The sequence below is a fragment of the Sycon ciliatum genome, chromosome 6 (genome assembly GCF_964019385.1).
Source record: "Sycon ciliatum chromosome 6, ocSycCili1.1, whole genome shotgun sequence".
NCBI classification, from domain to species: domain Eukaryota; kingdom Metazoa; phylum Porifera; class Calcarea; order Leucosolenida; family Sycettidae; genus Sycon; species Sycon ciliatum.
In genome coordinates, this window is record NC_088648.1 from 26,988,939 (window position 1) to 27,010,092 (window position 21,154).

General features: G+C 46.2%; 1 protein-coding gene and 2 long non-coding RNA genes across 3 annotated transcripts in view; all 3 read right to left on the bottom strand.

The window, feature by feature from the left end:
* Positions 1-21,154, bottom strand: part of LOC135819827 (sushi, von Willebrand factor type A, EGF and pentraxin domain-containing protein 1-like) — a 219,165-nt gene that overhangs the window by 123,349 nt on the left and 74,662 nt on the right. The window lies entirely within an intron of this gene.
* On the bottom strand, positions 1,216-12,845 carry LOC135818926 (uncharacterized). The gene is made up of 3 exons (XR_010553823.1): positions 12,787-12,845; positions 12,283-12,379; positions 1,216-1,392 (listed from the first exon to the last, which is right to left on the bottom strand). It is a non-coding gene; the product is annotated as an uncharacterized LOC135818926 (long non-coding RNA).
* On the bottom strand, positions 18,714-20,667 carry LOC135819820 (uncharacterized). Its single transcript, XR_010553988.1, has 2 exons — positions 19,962-20,667; positions 18,714-19,042 (listed from the first exon to the last, which is right to left on the bottom strand). It is a non-coding gene; the product is annotated as an uncharacterized LOC135819820 (long non-coding RNA).

A 21,154-nucleotide genomic window follows, 5' to 3' on the forward strand; every position in this document is an offset into this window, starting at 1 on the left:
CTGAGGCTGCAGAAGACGTCTCAGCAAGTCCAGCAACGGTCTCCACCAGCTCAGTCTTCCTTTTATTGCTGTGGACAATTTTGAAATGTCTGCACAGCTCCTTCAGCACAGGCACGTTTGCTGACTCTAAGCGTTTCCTCCACTTTTCGACATCATCCTGTTGAGACTGCACTGCCTCGACAAGCTCCTCGAGGGATGCCATGTCGGAGAGAGAAAGGAAATGTCAACGACAGCAATTGTTCTCAATACAAAATGATGTGCATACACCACAAAAAAAACCGATCTTTTGCCTTACGCTGCGCCGTGGGCGTCAGATCACGTGCACGTCGTGAAAGTGGTCTATGCATACATACCGCCTGCAAACACGTTCATTATTTTAGCATGCACCACTATACGAAAATAGAATCCGTACAAAAGGTCAAAACTCGGCTTTAATGGTCCGAAAATATTTTCGTCCGAAAATTTCCGGCAACACAGTACTCTGAAGTAGCTGAAACTAAATTCCTAAACTTCTACTGCTTGATGTCTGGATTCCAATTTTTTTCTATTTTTCTTTTCTTTTCCTTTCCACTTACCCCGTTATCGGCCCTCTTAAGAGTTGTGTGTATCACTGTTGAGGCATCCGATGGTAAATAAAATAAATACTACTACTACTATACTCCTACTACATATGACAACTTGTTTAAAAAATTGGCGATCAGAGTTTGGTGAATCACTGATATTGAAGTCAAAATTATAAATATTCAGAGCTTGCTGTCTACAGCATTGGGTATTGCGCTCCTCGGCTTTCGTCTTGTTGAGCACTCTCAGTAGGCTGCTCTAGTGCTGCTGCATCATGCAACGCCAGCTACTTTTTGCAGTTTGAGCACTCTGGCGCTAGAGCGACGAGCTATCTTAATGTCTGTGGTGTCTCATTTGCAGCATGGCTGGTAGCTCGGCCTATTTAGCTCGTAGCTGTACTGATGAGGCCTTTATGGCCGAAACAGCTTGCCCACAATCACAACACCTCTCAATAGCGAAGAAGTTCGTTCTTGGGTAGATGTTTCATAGCCCCCAGAGTCCAGACCTCTGTTTCGCTCGTTTTAAATTCTCCTCAGTTGAGGGAGATAACGAATGAATAGCAGATAAGGGAATGAAGTAAAGTGGCGCATTTGTGCACTTTCTACATGAAAAGAATGTATTGGATCATGTCCAGTTGGTTCGACTTACATGTACAAGTTGGAAGAGAAGCACCACTAGGCCAAGTGCCATTACTACCACACGTAATCACATATGATCTATTTCTCTGGTATCCTGGAAAACAATTAGCAGTAGCTGTGCCACCATTTGTAAAACTTTTAATACTGGTAGTATAATATCCGTTCGAGAGGTTTGGTGTTGGAGGACATGTGGCTGGTTGAAAACAGTGGATTCGACATATGCACACAAACACACGCGCACACATAAACACAGGCATACACACATGCACACACTTAGCCCTTTCAGGAACTACAAGTAAGGCAATAATATGTCCACTAACACCACCAGTTACTAAGCAATCAGCTCCTGCGATACCAATGCTAACATTCGTTTATATTTCGATCTTGTAGAGCACTAACAATAGGACGCACTTGCGCTGGTTGGCTTTATGTTTTGCCCGCTACGAGCTGTCCTAATGTCTGTGGTTCTCGTAGCCATGGCTGACAGTTCAATCCTATTTTAAGCTCGGAGTTGCACTGATGAGGCCTCCTTGGCCGAAACAATCTGGCTGTCTGCATCATTGAGTAACATTCTTTTCTATAAATTTATCCTTGGCTCTCCATCCGAGTCCATTTCTCCATGTGCTCCAGTGGGTATTTGTGCCAGCTCTGTTGAACGTTATTGACTTGTTAATGTCCAAGAACCGAACTCACAGGTAATATTTCAATAACACCACAACACAGTAGAGTGCCAATAATCTACGGGTTCAGATGTGGAGAAGGTTTAGATAAGGGGGTAGTCACGCATCCACCTAAGACATGCACACTCTCTCATGTTGCCATCATTTCGTAGTCTCTTCATCAGTTCCCCAGGATGTAGACACACTGTAGTTCCTCAAAATGACTCTATTGTCATACATTGTCACTCTCACTGTTGCAGAATATATCTTGTGCACCCCTTCAATGGTGCTTCGATTGGCGAACATGACCAAAAGCCCATTTCCGTCCCTTCAAGAGACAACGGAAATTGGCATACCGGATATGTGTTTGTTCGGATAATCGCCATTCAAAATGACTCTACTGCGATACATTGTCACGTCAATCTGTTGCAAAACATTTTGAGTACCAATTGAATGGTACTCGAGTGGGGATAATGACCAAGATCACAATTCCTTGTACTTTGTGCAGTGGTCTGGACGTTTTAGTGGTAGTGTTGAATACGAGAAAGGACAACTGACGACACAGTCATTATCCAGACATTACAACGGTAACAGGTAGGTTGGTGGAACGACATTTATTAGAGACGGGACGAAAGACCAAGACGAACGAAACGACTACATAGTGTTTATTGAAGAGTGAGTAAAGAGAGAGAGAGCAAGTCTGAATGGCAAGGTAAAGGGCCTGGGTAGCTATGGCAATTATGGGCGCGCAAGTAGCTACCCAGGCCAACGGAACAAAAGGAGACAAAAGGTGAGTACGCCAGTGCATGCAGGCCAGCTAGAAAAGGTACGGGAGGAGGTACATAACATACCTCCCCTGAGTGAAAAAATAGCCGCAACCTCGCGGGAAATAATAAGACGATGAGAAAAATAGAGAGAAACAATGACCGAGGAAGAAGAGAAGAAAAAAAACGACAAAAACACACACACACACAACGCACGGACCTCACAAAAGTGTGTACTAAAAACGCACTACAGATCATTACAACGGTCAACGTTCCTGTACTACTTAGAGTGTGTACATGGCCAATAACGTTTTGATCCACAGAATTCGCCAAGGTAAAATTCCTATTCATCTCTCCGTATTCAATTGGTTTTTTCTGTCCCAGTCCACTCGTAATAGTCTCTCACTTCCCCGTGCTAATTCAGCCGCATTTACCAACTCTCCTCTGTTTTTGTCCTACAGCCTTTGGCTGCAACTTCCCCAGCATGTTAAGACATCAAAATGTCTTTCCAGCTTTAAAAATGCACTCCGATCGCATAATGTAGTACGATAGGATCTCCTTGCTGGATTCTTGTCTATCCTTCTTTCTTCTCTTTTTCTATATTCCTTTCTTTTCTTGCCATGGTTGACTATCACCCTCTCTCGCCCTTTGCGTGCCAATTGGTCATGAGTTGAGTGAAAAAAATAAAAATAAAAAAATTATAATACCAACGGGCCCAAACACCCCTTCAAAAACATGGCACAAAAATGATTATTGGAGTTCGACGAGGGACTTGAATTATATTCTGATGAATAGTATTTTGCTGGGCTAATACAGCCTAGTTACACTTTAATATACGACATAAATAAAAGAGCGTGGCTCACCATGATCGGACCCCTAATATTAATAAAGGACACCCGCGCACACACACACACTACAAAAATCACAAAATAATAATAAACCGAAAATAAATTTTACGACGAAGGACGGATGAAAAAGAAAGAGAGAAATAAAGAAAGTAGCATACCTGCATGACTTGGACGAGACGAGGTTGACATAGAAGAGACGAGGTTGACATAGACGAGAAGCGGTTCGAGACGAGATGGACATGGACGAGACGAGGTTGACAAAGACGAGACGAATGGCGATTGAGGACGACTGGGCATGGGATAATCTCAGGGTCGTGGGTCGATCAATAATCGGGCGCCAATGTAGAATACGAGAAAGGACGACTGACGACACATTATCCAGACATTACAACGGGAACAGGTTTTCGCTCATCCATCAAATTATACCCAGGGTTCCCTGTAAAAAGGCGCTGACGCCTGTTGGGAATTCCCTAGTAAAAGAAGAATAAATAAGAACAGGTAGGTTGGTGGAACGACATTTATTATAGACGACGAGACAAGAGACCAAGACGAACGAAACGACTACATGGTGATTATTGAAGAGTGAGAAAAGAGAGAGAGAGATCAAGTCTGAACGGCAAGATAAAGGGCCTGGGTAGCTATGGCAATTATGGGCGCGCAAGTAGCTACCCAGGCCAACGGAACAAAAGGAGACAAAAGATGAGTGCACGAGTGCATGCAGGCCAGCTAGAAAAGGCACGGGAGGAGGTATCTAACAGTAGTATTGGTGCTGCACTGGTCCGTTTCCGACAAAAAAACAGGTTTCCAAACTCTACCAAAGGGGTTGGGAAAACTGAACTGCTCCTACTGCTGAGGGCCAATGGCACGTATGCATAAAACATGGCGTCGGCGCGTCCAAATCCGGCTGCGGGGCATCTTTTGAAAAGTGTTTGAAAAAAAGTGAAAAGTATTCTCATGTCGAAGTAGTTTCTTTTGTGGGAGGAAGTGGCCCGGAGTTTCTTAGAGATTTCGGTGATGGCTTCATCTGCTGATGCTGTCGACTACTCGAAGTGGACTGTGAATCTTTTGAAGGCTGAGTGTGAGCGGCTGGGGTTGAAGAAGTCGGGGAAAAAGCAAGATTTACTGACGAGGTAAGTTCGAAGTATTTCTTGTTGTAATACTGTGAGGAACTCTTTTGGTTTTCAACATCGATGCGTGTCTTGCCTACTATGTTCGTGTTGCAGATTGGAGAGCCATGTTCCGGAAGGCGGCACTGCACTCACATCAGGAAGTCCATCGAGCTCGTCCCTGGATTCCCCAGAACCACTGGCATTTCCTGTGTCTGGCTGGAAATCGTTGGTGTCAGGTCGATCGCAATCCGCTGCTTTCACCCAGTCTCACTTGATAGCGTATTTTGTTCAAACGGAGACACCGTGCGGAGATGGAACCAACAGAAACTTTAAAGCTATTGCTTCAACTGACCAGAAGTCTCGTCGTCTTTTCACCAGTGGATATGTGCAGAAAATTGAGCTGCACAAGTTGAACAACGTCGTCTGTTACAGAGCACGCTGCATGCCTGAAATGAAGTCAAGGAGCGACTACAAGCTGAGGATGTGCGTGAGAATAGGTGACAGTGGCAACGTAGCTGAGATTAGCTTTGCTGATTGCTCGTGTCCTGCTGGTAAAGGCCCCCAAGCCAGCTGTAAGCACTTGGCAGCTCTCATGTATGCCCTGGAGCATTTCACAAGGTGTGGCTACATTGACAGTCCAACATGCACTGATGTCCTTCAGACCGGGAATCAACCCAGTAACAAGAAAAGTGAGCCGATGACGGTGGAGGAGATGGACGGCTTGAGACCTGCGCCTAAGTCCGACCAGGCTAAGCGGAAGCGAAAGCACACAGCAGCGGAGCTACAAGACCCTCGATCACCAAGCAAGCGTGGTCTTGTACGGGACAGTGTTAGGGAATTGGCATATCAGTCATTCCACGGCAGTGCACCTCTGTTTGGGCTTTCTTTGGTCTGTGGCAGCACTGCTATGACGGATATCGACCGCGAGAGGAGGTGGCAACGGCAGAGGGACCAACAGGCACCGTGGCTGGAATTACGTAATGACGTTGCAGTCTATGCTGAGGAATCCGATCTTCCAGACGATCTGTCAACGACCTGCGACTGTGATGTGTTCTTAGATGGGAACTGTGACACCACTGTGACCGACGATGATGCCACCCCTCTTCCATCCGATTGTGAGTGGATGGATGCTGACGCCATTGATGACACCACGCCTGTTCCATCAGACACTGAGTGGATGGATGACAATGACAAGCAATGGCATTGGTACCAAGACAATGTAGTTGTAACACCTGAGCAGGCACATGAACTTCATGTCAGAACATCGGATCAGCATGGAAGTGACCTCTGGATGAGGCAACGCAAGTTGCGGATCACAGCTTCTATAGCAAAGACTGTTGCTCGCCGAAGAAGTTCGACTGATCCCGCGAGGCTTGTTAGTGCCATCACGGACCGGCCGTTCTTCTCATCAGCTGCAACGGATTGGGGAATCGCGAATGAGGATGTGGCCAGGGAGGCCTATGTAGAGGAACGCGGGAAGTCTGGCGACGTCGTGCACGTGTCGAAGTGTGGCCTGATCGTCAATCCGGAGGAGCCTTGGTTTGGAGCTAGTCCAGACGGTATTGCAGATGATGGCAAGACACAAGTGGTTCTAGAGATCAAGTGTCCGTATTCCGCACGCAACATGTCGTTTGACGAAGCTCTGAGGTCAGTTAAGAACTTTTGTATGCAGTATGATGGCTCACACTACACATTGAAGCGCAAGCATGCATACTATTACCAAGTGCAAATGCAGCTCTTTGTCACTGTTTTATCTTCTTGTGATTTCATTGTATGGTCACGCACTGGTGGGACAAAGATTGATCGTATCGCAAGGGATGATGAGCTTATTCGTTGCAACCTTGCCACACTGACAGCTTTCTATTTTCAGCATGTATTGCCGAAAGCTGCCATGTCATGATGCTGTGAGCAAGTGCCATACTGAATGATTCGGCCCAGTTGCAGTTATACTGCCTGAGTTCTTTTTTTTCCATGTTTATAATTTATAGGTGGTTAGACCCTTCTGTCCACAAGTTGTTATCATAGATCATTGAACCCTGCAGTGCTTCACTTCTTTTTTTCCATGTTTTTATTTTATAGGCGGTTGGACCCTTCTGTCCACAAGTTGTTATCATAGGTCGTTGGGCCCTGCAATGCTTCAGTTCTTTTTTCCGTGTTTTTAATTTATAGGCGGTTGGACCCTTCTGTCCACAAGTTGTTATCATAGGTCATTGGACCCTTCTGTCCACACAAAGAAATAGGTTCGTTTTCTCTTCTTTGTGTGCGCCTGTACATGTACATGTAAGTGTGTGCTATTGGGCAACGTGTGGATGTAGCGCAATGCTGTAGGAATGTTCATGGTTGTAAGTGGTGTGGGTACAAATACATTCTCTTACCAGAAGCAAGAGTGTGCTTATATCCCGATATATGCATATGCGCTTAGTAGTGAGGGTATACTTATGTCCAGATATACCGGTAGACACATTCTGTTATGCACGTCACTATGGTGTACAGTTTATCACTTTGGTCTTTTTTCTTGGCATCACGGTGGTCATTTCTTTGTTCTCCATCACTTGGAAGCTTGCCGGAATATAGTCACTATTTTCCACATGCCAAGCTCAGTTCAATGTTGGTATGTGTACTGGCTATTTCACTACCTTCACAACACAGAACGAATGTGAAGTATGTCTGGCTCCAAGTCATTCTTTACAGGACAAAATACTACACAGCTATCAATAATACCGTCAACGCAAAAGGGTACCCATTTCACACATTGCTCCAAAACTGGGTCACTTACCAATATCCAATATTGGCTGAATATTCAACAGGTGAAATAAACTAAGATAATTAGCAGCCATGTAACCCCAGTCCGGAATGGGTAATAAAATTTACTGTAGGAACGATGAAAAAAAAGAAGAAAAAAAAGAATGATAGATACACGGTACACGGTGCTGCACTGGGTTTTCACGTACCAATAATGAGTTAACACTTCATACTTTTTTTTTTACTGTTGAGCATGACCAACAGCGAATGCACACCCACACACAGAGTGCATGCACATGTGCACACGGGCACACACACATACTTACATACATACACACATACACACAAAGAAAATGAAATCTGACATGCTGAAAAACAGTCAGTTATCCACCGGAGGCGAAGCACCTGTTACAGAAATGTCCAGTCTCATCGTCATCATTTTGACACATATGGTGGTAGCGGCGATGGCAACCTTTACATACCCTGAGGACTCGCTGATCTCCCACGCCACAGGAGAAACACACATTTTCGACATTGGTAGCACTAGCACTGACACTATGTGAGATGCTGGCATCAGGTTCCGGTGGTTTCTCTTCACTCGTCTTGCCTTCTTGAACTACTGTTGTGGAGGGCGACACAGCCGTTTGCGTGAGCATCACTTCTTGGACATCTGCAGATCCATGGCGGTCAGTGTCATCCACCGATGGCTGAGCTGTTCCGTCGGTGCTAGACGATGATGTTGGAACACAACTGGGCGCAGGTGGTGGAGTTACGCTGCTGGTGAGTTGGTCCTGCTCCTGAACCGGCGGCGGAACTAGCGGCTCCATGAAAAGTGTGAGGAAAGCGCACACAGTGATGATAGGCTCGGCCAGAGACATGAGAGACGACGGAATGAAGTGCGTGATTGTGTAGTTCTTGATGCGCTCGATGGCACGTTCGACATGGATGCGCAACGTCGCAATCCGTCTTGTAGCAACGACTTCCTCAGGTTCAAGTTGATCCCGTGTTCCCAAGAACGGGGGAATATTCAGCTCGACACCATCAGGAAGTAGGGACGCAATGTCAAATCCCCGGTCAGCCATTATGGCATCCCATTTCTCCAGCTTATCAAGAATGCCACTGCGCTTGGTAATCTCCTTGTCGGAAATACGGCCACCCCATAGAGATGATAGAAATGAAATGGAGCCATTTGGGGTCACGCCGACGAGCAGTTTGAGAGTATTCTTGTTCTTATAGTTGGACCAAGTCGTAGCCTGAACCTTGGGGTTAGCGGGCTTGTCAATGGGAAATTCCGTTGCGTCGATAACAACCCTTGTACGGGGGAACTTCTTCCGGAACTCAGAGGGCATGAACCGATCAACCAGCTCCCTACATGGGCAAATGTCCAACTCCTGGAAAGTGAAGTACATGCACTTCAGAACTGCGGCAAAGATACGAGATACTGATGACTGCGTTATTCCAAAGCGATTGCCAAGGTCGGACTCTGGAAAATTGTGTCGCAGCTTGATAACAGTGAGGAGAAGCTCGTTCTCCATGGACAGTGTGCGTGGCCGACCGCGCTGATCTTTGCCAAGGAAATCCTCATCCACATCCCACTTATAGCTCATCCCACCCATGTTATCCATCATCAGGTTGAGTAAAGCATCGTAGCCAGCCACTGTCAAACCAGTGTAAAACAAGAGTTTAGCAGGATCCTGCCGCATTGTGCCGTAACTCAACTGGCATTTCTCCAGTAGCGTCTTCGTCTGCGCCAGATCATACGTGCAGTTGTCTAGTTTGCAGGTAAGGCGTTTAACTTCTCTCTCCAGATCTTCCACACGTTTGTCCATCAGCACTTTCCCATAGTCGTGCTCAACTGTCATATCAGCCCTTTGAACATCACTCTCACAATCCTCAGTCTCAGGCTCTAAAACTTCCTGACTGACAGGCGCCACCAATCCAAGAGCTGTCCTAGTTTGCCTTTCCTTCACGACAGCACGGGAAACGAATACAGTTGGAGCTTCGTCAGCACTGGAGCGACGTCCTCCAGCGAAATGGACGGCACAGACATAGGAGTTGGCTGAAAGAGGTACATTGGTTCTTGGGATTTTTGCCAGCCACTGACGGCGACATTCTCTTTGTTTGTCAGTGTCAGGAGGGAGGCGATGAAACGACAAGTTTTTGCAAGCTGGATCACTTCCGCCGCAACCTATCCTATCCGCAGTCGATCCACAAAGCCTCTGCTTCTGGTATACTACTTTTCCATCATCAGGGTTGGAAGGAAACAGTCCGAACTTACAAGTATTCTTCCTGTCGGAGCAACCAGGAACAATGCAATGGCAATGCCCAGGCATTTTATTTTTTTAAAACTTTTTTTAGAAGAAAACGGCGAACGGCGACAAGACGAGACTGCTTGAGACAACTTCCACCAGTGGGAAGGACATAACTATTATCTAGCCTAGGCTGCTCAACACTACAAGTACAGCCAGACAACAGCAAGGGACGAGAAACAAAATCTGCAACAGCATTACTGACTACTCTCTACCTCTAGCTCTAGCTCTCTGCACCTGCATTGCACTGGCCTGCAGCAGATGCAGAAGATGCCCCGCAGCAAAAATCCGCGCGAAAATTATGCATACGTGCCATTGCAAAACTGTCACGCCGACGTTCCCTATACTGCTTCTCTATCCCGTAGTATGAATGCACCCTTAACTCTGCAATTCGCAAAGCCAAGCGCCACTTCCACGAAAAGATGGCCAGAGACCTGCAAAACCACCGTGAGTACTACTCATGGTGGCGAAAAGCGAAACTCCTTTGCAACATTAATCGCCCGACCTCTGCTATCCCGACCTCCAGGAAGACAACCAGATCAAGCCAGTGACTAGCAGTGCAGACAAGGCCGCCCTCCTCGCTAGGAAGTTTGCCAGTTACAGCCAGGCTCCCTTGTCACAGCCTGATCTGCACTCTGCCATCTTGCTACCGACTTCCACCGAGAAATTTTCCATTCAGCCCTTCTCTGCCCAATCCGTATTCGATAGTTTACTTAGACTGTCCACATATCGCTCTACTGCTGGTAAGTTGTGTAACCGAATTCTCAAAGAAACTGCTGAAGCTACTTCCAAATCCCTCGCAGTCCTCTTCAACCGCTGTTTACTCGCCAAAGCACAGCCTCGCGAATGCAAATCTGCCATTGTGGTACCCATCTTTAAAGGTAAAGGCTGCCCAGCCGAACCGAGCAACTACCGCCCCATCTCTCTGGTAAATGGAATCGCTATGGTGTATGAGTCAATTGTCAGTCGCCAGTTCTATTCGTTTGTTGAGAAACATAAGCTTATTAGTGAAAACCAATTCGGATTCTGCAGAACAAAGTCAACAGTCGACCAACTTGTTCAGCTTACAACCACGCTTTCGTGCGCTGTTGACATGAAATAACCTTGCGATCAGCTTTTCCTGGATTTCTCCAAGGCATTCGACAGGGTCAGCCACAACTTGATCCTGGAGTCGGTTTCCGGGTGGTGCTTGTCAAACGCTTGCGATTGGATTAAAGACTTCATCAGTGACCGTAATATCTGTGTCCGAGTTGGGAAAAGTCGATCTGATCCGTTGCCCATCACAGCTGGGGTGCCTCAGGGGTCTCATCTCGGCCCCCTCCTCTTTAATCTATGCATAAACTCTTTTCCTGATGCCCCTGTGGCCAGTACTCTCTCTCTTTTTGCTGACGACTCCAATTTAATCCTTGTTTCCCCGCCTAAAACGTCAGTGCCCACTCACCGTGCCAGCTTTCAAGCTGATATTGCCTCAAATGGTCAAGAACCACTGCCATGAAATTTAACACCAGCAAGTGTGTTCATGTGTCCTTTCGGAAACATGCTGTGACTCCCTGCCCACCCCCTTCAAAATGAATGACACTGAGGTTACGACGGCTGACAGGCCCTGTCACCTTGGTATTACCCTTTCCCCGAACCTTAGTTTCTCTGACCATACTACTGAAATCACTTGTAAGTATCGCAGTAGAGTATTTCTATTATGCCACATGACCCGTTGTCTCCCCGCATCAACCATCAATTTACTGTATAGATGTTACGTGAGACCCTTACTGGAGTATGCTGTCCCTGTTTGGCTGTTCGCCATGTCGTCTACGCAATCCTGCACATTGGATCGACTACAAGCTACAGCTGCCCGATCCTACCTAATGCGTAAGACCCGACAGCTTCCCTCTTGGATAACATCCAAGAATGTTTTGAATCATCTGTGTGAATGGGAATCGCTCCAATGGCGTCGTCAAATTCTCTCTCTAGTTTCTTTTCATCATGTATTCTACCAAGTTCCAGCACTACTGAGCCAGTTTATTTTCACCATCTCCAGCAGCTACCGCCACCCTTCCTCTATCGTTTTGACTCGTTCTGGAACTCATTTCTATAAATCTCCTCTTTTCGGTTTATCAGTTGTCTGGAACAAGCTTCCTGAGAGCCTACGCAGGGAGCGATCTTCTGCTAAGTTTCGGTTTTTCCTGATGGACCATTATTTTAACGTTCAAATTCTCCACCACTGGAATTCCTGATTTTCGTATCTAGCTCTCGTCATGTATTCTGTTTCTCCCTGGTGGTTTTACCTGTTGTTTTCCCTGAGCAATGTTTCTGCTAAGTACTATTTTCCCTTCTCCCTTTTCACTTGCCTTTCGTCTCATCCACCCTTCCAGGAAACTCCCCGGATATGTATCCATTTACTTTTGGAGAATCCTTCAAATAAAGTCGAAATGAAATGAAAATGAAAGCAACAAACAACCAAACTTTATTACATAAACTTGAGCCTCCCAAATTAGGTCATCTGTTGCTTTGCGTCGTCCAGTTGCAGTAAGACGGTTTTGTCCAATTGTCTTATTAGTCTCGTCATCATCCAGTTACGCTCCGAAATCTTTTTTTTCTTCCAATTATAGGTATATATCACTGTTGTTTAAAACGGCAATTTAATCCCTTTCTTACCTGCAAATGCCGGAACAGACATCCATGTTGCACTAAGAACAACGAGTGGGATAACACGCCACATAGTGTTGTACTGAACCCTAGAAGTCACGTTGACCTATAGAAAATCAAAAAGTCCATAGAAAAAGACAAACACATTATTATCAAAAACACAGACACATACAAGTAAGCAAGCAAGCTAACAGGAAGACTGAAAGACACAAAATATACTTCCTCGGAGTCATTGAAATTTGTCGCAGTTTGATTTTTGATATGAAACGGGGTATATACTCATTAGCACTCGTACCACAGATAAGAAATCGGATATATGCGGTAGTCATCAGTATAGGGTGACGGCAAAGTTCAATTTTCGGAAGTTATTGGAAGCTGACATTTTTAAACTAGACGCAATTTCTTTGCTGGTGTCGCTGCGATGGTACTTTCGACTCGCTGAGATCAGTCAGGCGTTGCAACCTGCCCATTTCTCGTACTTATAGCGTTTCACTCAAAGCCTCATCACTGTACCTTAGCTGGGGTGAGAAGGACAGCGCTTGGAGAAACATCGAGGGGTCAGCAAACTAAATGCATGCAAGAGCGATAAAATGTGTCGTTCTGGCTGAGACACTCAGTACACGATTGTACCTACAAGATCTGTGTAGACTCTACGTGTAGTACAAGTGATGCACGCGCAGGTGCAAACCAGTGATGCGGAAAAAGAGAGCGCACTGGACGTGATAGTACAATTACCTGCATGAGTTGTGACCACACAGCTAAAATAAATGGGCGTGCCACGGCTAAACAAATTCACTTCAAGATCGAGTTGATTCCGCCGACTGTAATCAAACGACCTCTCAACGATCGTGTATTCTTACTTCGTAGGTGGTGAAGTAGAAATCATCCAGAGCTGGCTGACGACAAGCATACCAGCTCCTTGTCCTGTGGAGAAAGTCAAAGCGTTTGAGATGAGGAGCGACCAACTTACAACCTTCCTGAAAAATTAGGAACGATATTTTGCGTCCATTGACATCAGCGACGACGTGGCCTTCATCTCTGCGTGAAAACTCTCAGTCCAACTGTCCTGGAACGTTACTCTAGCCTTCAGACTATCATATTGTGTAATACGTTTTGTATGACTTAGCTTATGGAGTTGTTAGTAATAAGTGACAGGTCACTAGTCGAACTGTGACTATTTCGATGACGCGAAGGTTATAGTTGAAAATTAGAACCAGCATTTGCTGACACAAGCACACACCAACGCACACACACACATGCAAGCCAAGTACGCAGACACACACATACTAAAGGGCTCACAATCACATACTCACGCACCACCACCACCACCACCACCACCACTGTAATAGATTGCATTAGTAGCTTGGAAATATCACACCCTCTCGACTGAGAAGCGCCTTGTTCTATAGCACAAGGTGATAGAGAGTAAACCAATGAGAATGTGAGAAGAACCGAAGTCTCAAGTAGGAAGGAAGTGTGAGTACTGTCTGCATGAGGGTGTGAAATGCATGGAATACATTGATAGGTAAAAGTGAGAACTATAACACTACTACCCTCCCATTCAATTTAGTTCCGAAGATACTGCCTGAACGGCAAGATTGGTGATCCGGATTCATCCATCAAGTAGGTTGCAGGCTCCCAGGTCCGCTCATCGTAACCCTACCATTTTACCAAGTACTGCTGCTTTCCGCGGGGAATTCGATGAGAAGCCACTTCTTGAATTCCACCGGCTTGCCAGTGTGCGGAGGAGGATCCCGATGGCGAAGCCTTCTTTCTGGAGTCCTCTCCTTGGGTTGCCGCGCAGCTCGGTGGAGACGACTTGCTATCTTCCAAGTGACCGCACATCCTGAGATGAATGCCAACGCGAAGGCACAGAGCTCCAGGACAGAAACCATCCTCTACTACCAATGTAATAGATTGCATTAGTAGCTTGGAAATAACACACCCTTTAAACTGAGAAGCGCCTTGTTTTATAGCACAAAGTGATAGAGAGAACACCAATGAGAATATGAGAAGAACCGAAGTGTCAAGTAGGAAGGAAGTGTGAATACTGTCTGCATGAGAGAGGGGTGTGAAATGCTTGCAATATTTTGATAGGTAAAGGTGAGAATTATCACAACCACAGCAAGAGTTGAACCATTGTCTGATAAACAAGTGGCCACCAATCCGTATAGGGATACAGTGTAGAGGTTGATACTTGGACTACAAACATGGTATAAAAAGCGAACCAAATTTAGGGTATCATAGGCCCGGATAAAATATAAATGATGCGCTATGTAAGATGGTGGAGAGGTTTCTGGTCATTGCAAAATGGGGGAGAGGCTTGTTGGTCAGTCCGTCGCCTGCCAAACCTGCGTAGTTGTAACCCACCCGTTATCACGTCTTTCCTTTTCTTTCTGTACAAATCTGAATGGCTGAATTGAGGAGCTGGCTATACCCAACGGAACGGGACCCTTCAGCTAGGTTCTCAAGACTCAGACAAAAGATTACGGCACAGTTTTAAACAAATCATCTAAGATAATGGAGCGGCTTTGGTTCCGTTATTCGGAGTGATCCGTAAACAAATCGAATTCATATGACAAGGCCTCAGAGCAAGCAATAAGTGTCTGACCACGTCAGCTGACCTGTGCGGTTGAGATTACCAAACCAAGGTGGTGAGCTGTTTGAGATCAATAAGCACCCCTACATCTCGTACATGGATGCTTCCTGAATGCTGATGTTGTAATCATGGGAAGACTTCATCGGGTGCTCTGTGAGTCGGTGCTAGAGTCGTGCATGTTTCTGGATCTGCTCGGAATGGTTCTCACGTGAGCAGACATTAATGCCTTCACCTTGGCATTCCCCACTCTCAGACACCTTCTAACGTACTATTATTATAACGTGCTCATATGCTAAAAACTCAAAAACAGAAGCTGCAAGTAGTAGTCCAATATGTTGAACACATTAGGAAATACTGGTCACGAGGTGTGACACAAAACAACTGAAACGAATATACAGAGGTTCTAAAACAACAAGATGAAACGTAGACCTTCTACGAGTTAGAATCGAAAAGATATAGTCCCAATACAATTTAGGACAACTAACATTGCCCGACAAATTACGGTTGATGGACGATGTCCGATCTCCTAACTCCGTCAACCTTGGATGCCCTACGTCACATATTGCTGTGTTAGAAGCTGTGTATATTCGTTAACTACATTGATTCACAACTATGTGTACAGGAGGAGAATGACTCTGCTGGCGGTATTGCAGACATGCAATCTAGCCTGGATCGATTGAGTAGCTGGGAAGAACAATGGCGAGTTCGCTTTGAGCCGACAAAGTCGCAGCTGCTGCATATTGGCCACCACCGCAACCCCTGGCCACTACCAGACCTAACGTTCGGAGCCCATGATATTCCCTGCGGGGACGAGCTGAAGCTCCTGGGAGTGACCTTTGACAGCAAACTCACCTTCAGATGCCATCTCCGCAACGTTTCTCTTCGTGCTGTAGCCCGGCTAGGATTTCTCCGTCGAGCATCAAGTTTCCTTGGTCGTGGAGGACGCTTGACAACGTACAGAGGCTTCGTACGCCCTGTACTCGAATACGCACCATTAACATGGATGGGCGCAGCCAACTCTCACCTGCAAAGTCTCGACCGAGTACAGCGGAAGGCCCTTGCTATCATTGGTCCTGACGCCTTGCTGCAGAGCCTAGCTGCCCGCCGCCAAAGGTACGCTCTCACGTACATGTACAAGCTAATGTGCCTTCAAGACCACCCAGATCTCTCTGCGCTCGTGCTGCCTCGCCAGGAAACTAGCCTCGTCCCGTGGACAAGGTCGCAGCTCCGTGTCCGCCACCAGCATCAGCTACAAGCAGTGCTCCTCCCTACGGCCCCCAACTTTCTCCAGCGTTCGATCCCATATGGTGTAGTGGATGAATGGAACAGGCTTCCGCAAGACATGTTTCCGGATCCGATGCCCTAGTTGAAGTCTCTCCGATCCTTCAAGACGAAGGTCCTTGGCCACTTGCGTCAAAAGAATTGGCTCTGGGCTACGGACTTTCTGTGAGGCTATGCCACCCGTCAATGAGCAACTACCCTCGTCCATCATCTCTTTCTTGTTTTATTTTCTTTCTCTTCTCATCTCTTTCTTGTTTCATTGTATTTCTTCTCGTGGCTCTCTCTCTCTCTATCTATCTATCTAGCTAGCTATCTCTCCCTCTCTCACTCTCTCTCTCTCTCTCTCTCTCTCTCTCTCTCTCTCTATCTATCTATCTATTTCTTTATTTCTCTCTCTTTCTCTCTCTCTCTCTCTATCTCTATCTATCTATCTCTCTCTCTATCTCCCTCTCTCTCTCCCTCTCCCTCTCTCTCTCCCTCTCCCTGTCTCTCTCTCTCTCTCTCTCTCTCTCTCTCTCTCTCACTTGATCTCCCTCCATCCCTTGCTGCATTCCTATCGATGCCTGGTTGTAGGTTCTCGCCTATCTCGCTGCGCTCCGCCGGCGAAAAAATACAACGATACGTGGCGCTTACATTATCATTACTCTACGCGAATACCGAATGAAGGCCTATATCACACAGATCTTATGGATGATGTGAGGGATAATGTTGGCACTGACGTATGCTAAACCAGTCATGGTTGGCACTGATATTATTTGCCGAACCCAGCCATGACTGTGCCGGGTACTGTCCTTGCGCGGCAGTTGCGACTGGATGCGACGTGTTCCACTGGCTGCGTTCGATTATGCATTTGAATCGATTCATGAATCCACTCGCATGCATTCAAGTCGTTCGATTTCATGTCATGAGCCCTGGAATCGATTCGGAATGCATTCCTCCTATTAAAGGGGAACTCCACGAAAAAATGAAAATTTGATAGCCTGTAGAGTTTCGGGCGCTGAGTCGAATGGTCTTGGTCCGAAGTCTCTACGAGAAAGCGTTCTTGAGATATTTCAATTTTAGCCACGCCCCATACCAATGTATGTGTGACGTCATTGTGGCAATGTGCGAAAATACTTGGATTTTGAATCTCACTTTCTTCAGGACGAAAGTCACTTCAGAAAGTAGTTTGCCAAGTCGCCTGAGCCGCTGCAATGCCAAATTGTTGTGTTGTTGATTGTGCCAGTATCACATCATCCTCCTGGGGTTAGTTTTCTCATATTCCCAAAGGATGGAGACCTGGCAAAGCGCCGAGATGTTGCAATGCGTCGTGAAAATTTCAAGCCTATTTTCGCAGCACGAGCTATGTTTGCTCGCTGCATTTATGATCCAGAGGGACTTGAGAGCTGAGTTTTGACGAGTACGCCGTCCAGGAAAGCCCTCATCAGTGTACCAGTGCCCTCCGAACCGTGAGCCTCCAGCAAAGCGAACTCAACAAGCTGCAACTGAGAAAGCAGGGCGAGATACGTCCCATCAGGATCAGAAGAGTACATCACCCCATCAACTCCGACTGCAGCTAGCTGATGATCGATATTACCCCAGTAACTTTGCGCATACCAGTACTCAAACTGTGCACATCTGTCATCAACTGGGACGCAAACAGACAGACCCCCAGCAAGTACGAAGGTTACAGAACTGTTTGCTTGCGATGTGCAGGCAGCATGCACGACGAACTGTCTCACCAATCCTGCCAAACTGAACCAGTGTAAGTTGATTGCGTGGATATGTCTCTATTTATAACAGCTACCCTACTTCTAGGCATGGTTGCATGAATACCATATCACTCAGAGCAGTTGTTAGAAGTCTGGACAGCCTTGGAATAGTGCAAGTAAAGTGAAACAAAAATATATTACACTCCGAGTTCCACGCTTGCGGGATCACCAGGCCAAAAAAAATCTAATTTCGAACAAGGAATGGGTTCTGGTTGTATGCGAAAGAAAAGTAAGTGAAGACCTATTGTGCACGGAATACAGTGGGAACTACACATATTATACACATGCACTCACACCATCACCCACATGCGCGCGCGTGCGTGTGCGTGCACACACACAAACACAACAACACACACACATACGCACCCACATACTCAAACTCACTCGCACGCACGCTAGCCTAAGGATAGTACATAATTATGCTGTAGTAGTGGTATACTTAGTGAAATGACTATGTGTACATCTAATGACGCCGCCACTCCACGCCAGAAGACAACAAACATCTGCTGCAACATTTTTGCTCCCGTCTCTTATGGGCAACACAGGGAATGAAACGAACAATGCAATTGAGAACAAGAGTCGTCCTGTACGGTGAAGTTTCCATTTTCTCATACAGCAGTATATTGTCTAAGCAAGTGTGTTTTCTCCACATTCTTTTTGCCATGCAGGTATATCACAGTGTCATGCCAAACTACATTCTCAAACGCATTCGTTTCTCAATTCTGGGGATGATTGGACACGCACATCTCGCAGCTCTTGACGACGTCAATGTCAACCGTCGCCACAGCACAACCAAAAAGACCGCGATAGGAAGGTATAAAGTCCAGTTCTCAAAGCATAAAGAAGACTGTGGCCAAATAGAAAATTATACGACAGAAAGAGCTATGAGTATGTTGACAAGCTCATGTGTGAGGTGGTAGCGGTTGCAAATGGCAACCTCCATGTTCCTGTCTTGGAGAAGCGTGTTTCCCTGCCAAATTCCAGGTGGAAGCCTCCTGAGAAGGCTGAGGTGGTGCAGGATTTGGATATCTTTGCCTGATGGTATTCACAACGCAGGCTGGAAGACGACAACGAACGTGCTTGCCCAATTTGCCGTGTACATAGTGTGTACTGCCTGTGTGCCGCATAGCGTAGAGATCTACACAAACACAGAATGTCATATGGAATGTGTATGATGAGTGCTTGTACACATACCACATTGCTGTACCGTAATAATTATTATAGTCAAATACTCATTTACTCTACATATGCGCTGTATTGCACCTACCGGTACCTACCTGCACTTTCAGTGCGCGCGCCATACTAATTTAGTGTCCACTGGTACAAAGATGGAGGGTCTTGTAGAATTTACCATAATTGCTGATTTCAAATTGAATTCCAATGATCTGGGGGATGAATACTGATTAGGACGCGTTCGATTACCCACTAGTACAGAGATGTCTTGGTCAGAAAGTACAGATTTCTTACTCTCCTGCCAGAATTTGTGCATTATTTTGGTGTACGCTTTCTTGACCCCACGCTTGTACGTTGCATGCCATGGTATACTAGAAAACGAGTTTATTGACAAAGTCTATCGCTTGAAACGATAAAGTATGGGTTCGGGTGTGATCAAAATTAATGCACCCATGGTGCTCATAAACTGTGTGCAGTGCTCTCTTCACCAACAGAACACTACCTACCATACTTTGTAGATCTTGTACCAATCCAAGGGAAAATGACAAAGACAAATGTGAGTCATGCATGAAAACTTGTGATAGCACGGTCTATAGTACAGAACAACGTTGTTCGTGCTATGCCTGACAACAATAATTAGTTACACACAAAACATTACGCGCATCGATCCTCACAAGATAAGTCAAGACATACTCGGAGCAAAGAGAAATTTGTTTGTGTCATGCATGAAACTTGTGATAACTACCAGTACAATGTTTTTCTTTTGCGACGCCTACTGTAGTGCGCCTGACAACAATAAATTTCCCCCAAAAAATAAGAATAAGTGTATCATGCTGATACGCGATCCACACAAGACAAGTCAAGGCAAACTAATTGAGGCTTACCTAATGTCAGACTCTTCTGTCACTGGCATTGGCGGCTTCTGCATGTCGAGATAACCTCGAAGAGCAGTGATGAGCACAGCCTAATGCAAGGATACGATCTCGTAATCTGCGAGGTCCGCTACGCAAGAAACCTTGGGCCGTCTTGTCGACAGCGACGGCAGCATCCTACCAGCAAAATCATTCCCGCCGGCTGGGCATGGCTATACACTTTTGTCCACGCTCGCACCAGTCGGAGTCCCAAACGAATCGAGATTCTGGTGGCCAAGCTACTCGTCTTCTGTCGGACGCAGCTGCTGACGCATCTTCTTCCTCCACATTTGTTACACGCGATGGCAGCTCCTCAGCAGAGTATCTGGGCTCCCTGCCCCAACCATACGCGGCGGTGGGCTGTTGGTCGTCCTCACTGGCCTCAGCATCGCTGCCTTCATTGCTGGGGACAGAGGATTGTTCGGAATCGCCCATCTTCCCTTGAAATACCAACTAAAATTAGTGCTTGTAGACTGGCGAAGAGAAACGACTTTGCCACAATGACGTAGGCAGCCCGTGATGATGTAACCAAATGGCCGCATGACGTCAGGGCGCGGCCCCCGTTTTTGCAATTTCAAAGTGAAATATCTCAAGAACGCTTCGTCGTAGAGACTTCGGACCAAGACCATTCGACTCAGCGCCCGAAACTCTACAGGCTATCAAAGTTTCATTTTTTCGTGGAGTTCCCCTTTAAAGCATGGGGTGGTGTGAATAGCGCAAATCCATTGATTGGGGAATCAGTTCGCATGCCTAATCGAACGCGTGTAGTTCGTTTCTTCTGTATCAAGAAACAGTAAATGGCGATAGAGAGTACAGCGGACTGATCGGGCCTCTCTTCAAGAACCGGTACAAAAATCATACAATGGGCTTCCGCCATGAACTGTATCAGAACAAGACTGAACTGTCAAACAATGTGTGGAATCTGAAGCGTGCGGGGACGCCATTCTCTGTTCGGTGGCATATTCACACAAGGACACAGGCATATTTCCACAAGTCGAAAAGGTGCACCTATGCAGAGTCTAGAACCATACTATATTGAACAATGCCAACATTCCGAAGAGTCTGAACAGAGGAAACGAACAGTAGTAAGTGCGGGGCGGGTTCTGGTGCACTTTTTGACCTTTGACCTTTGGGCCAAATAAGGCACACTGTGTCGGGCTCGTTTG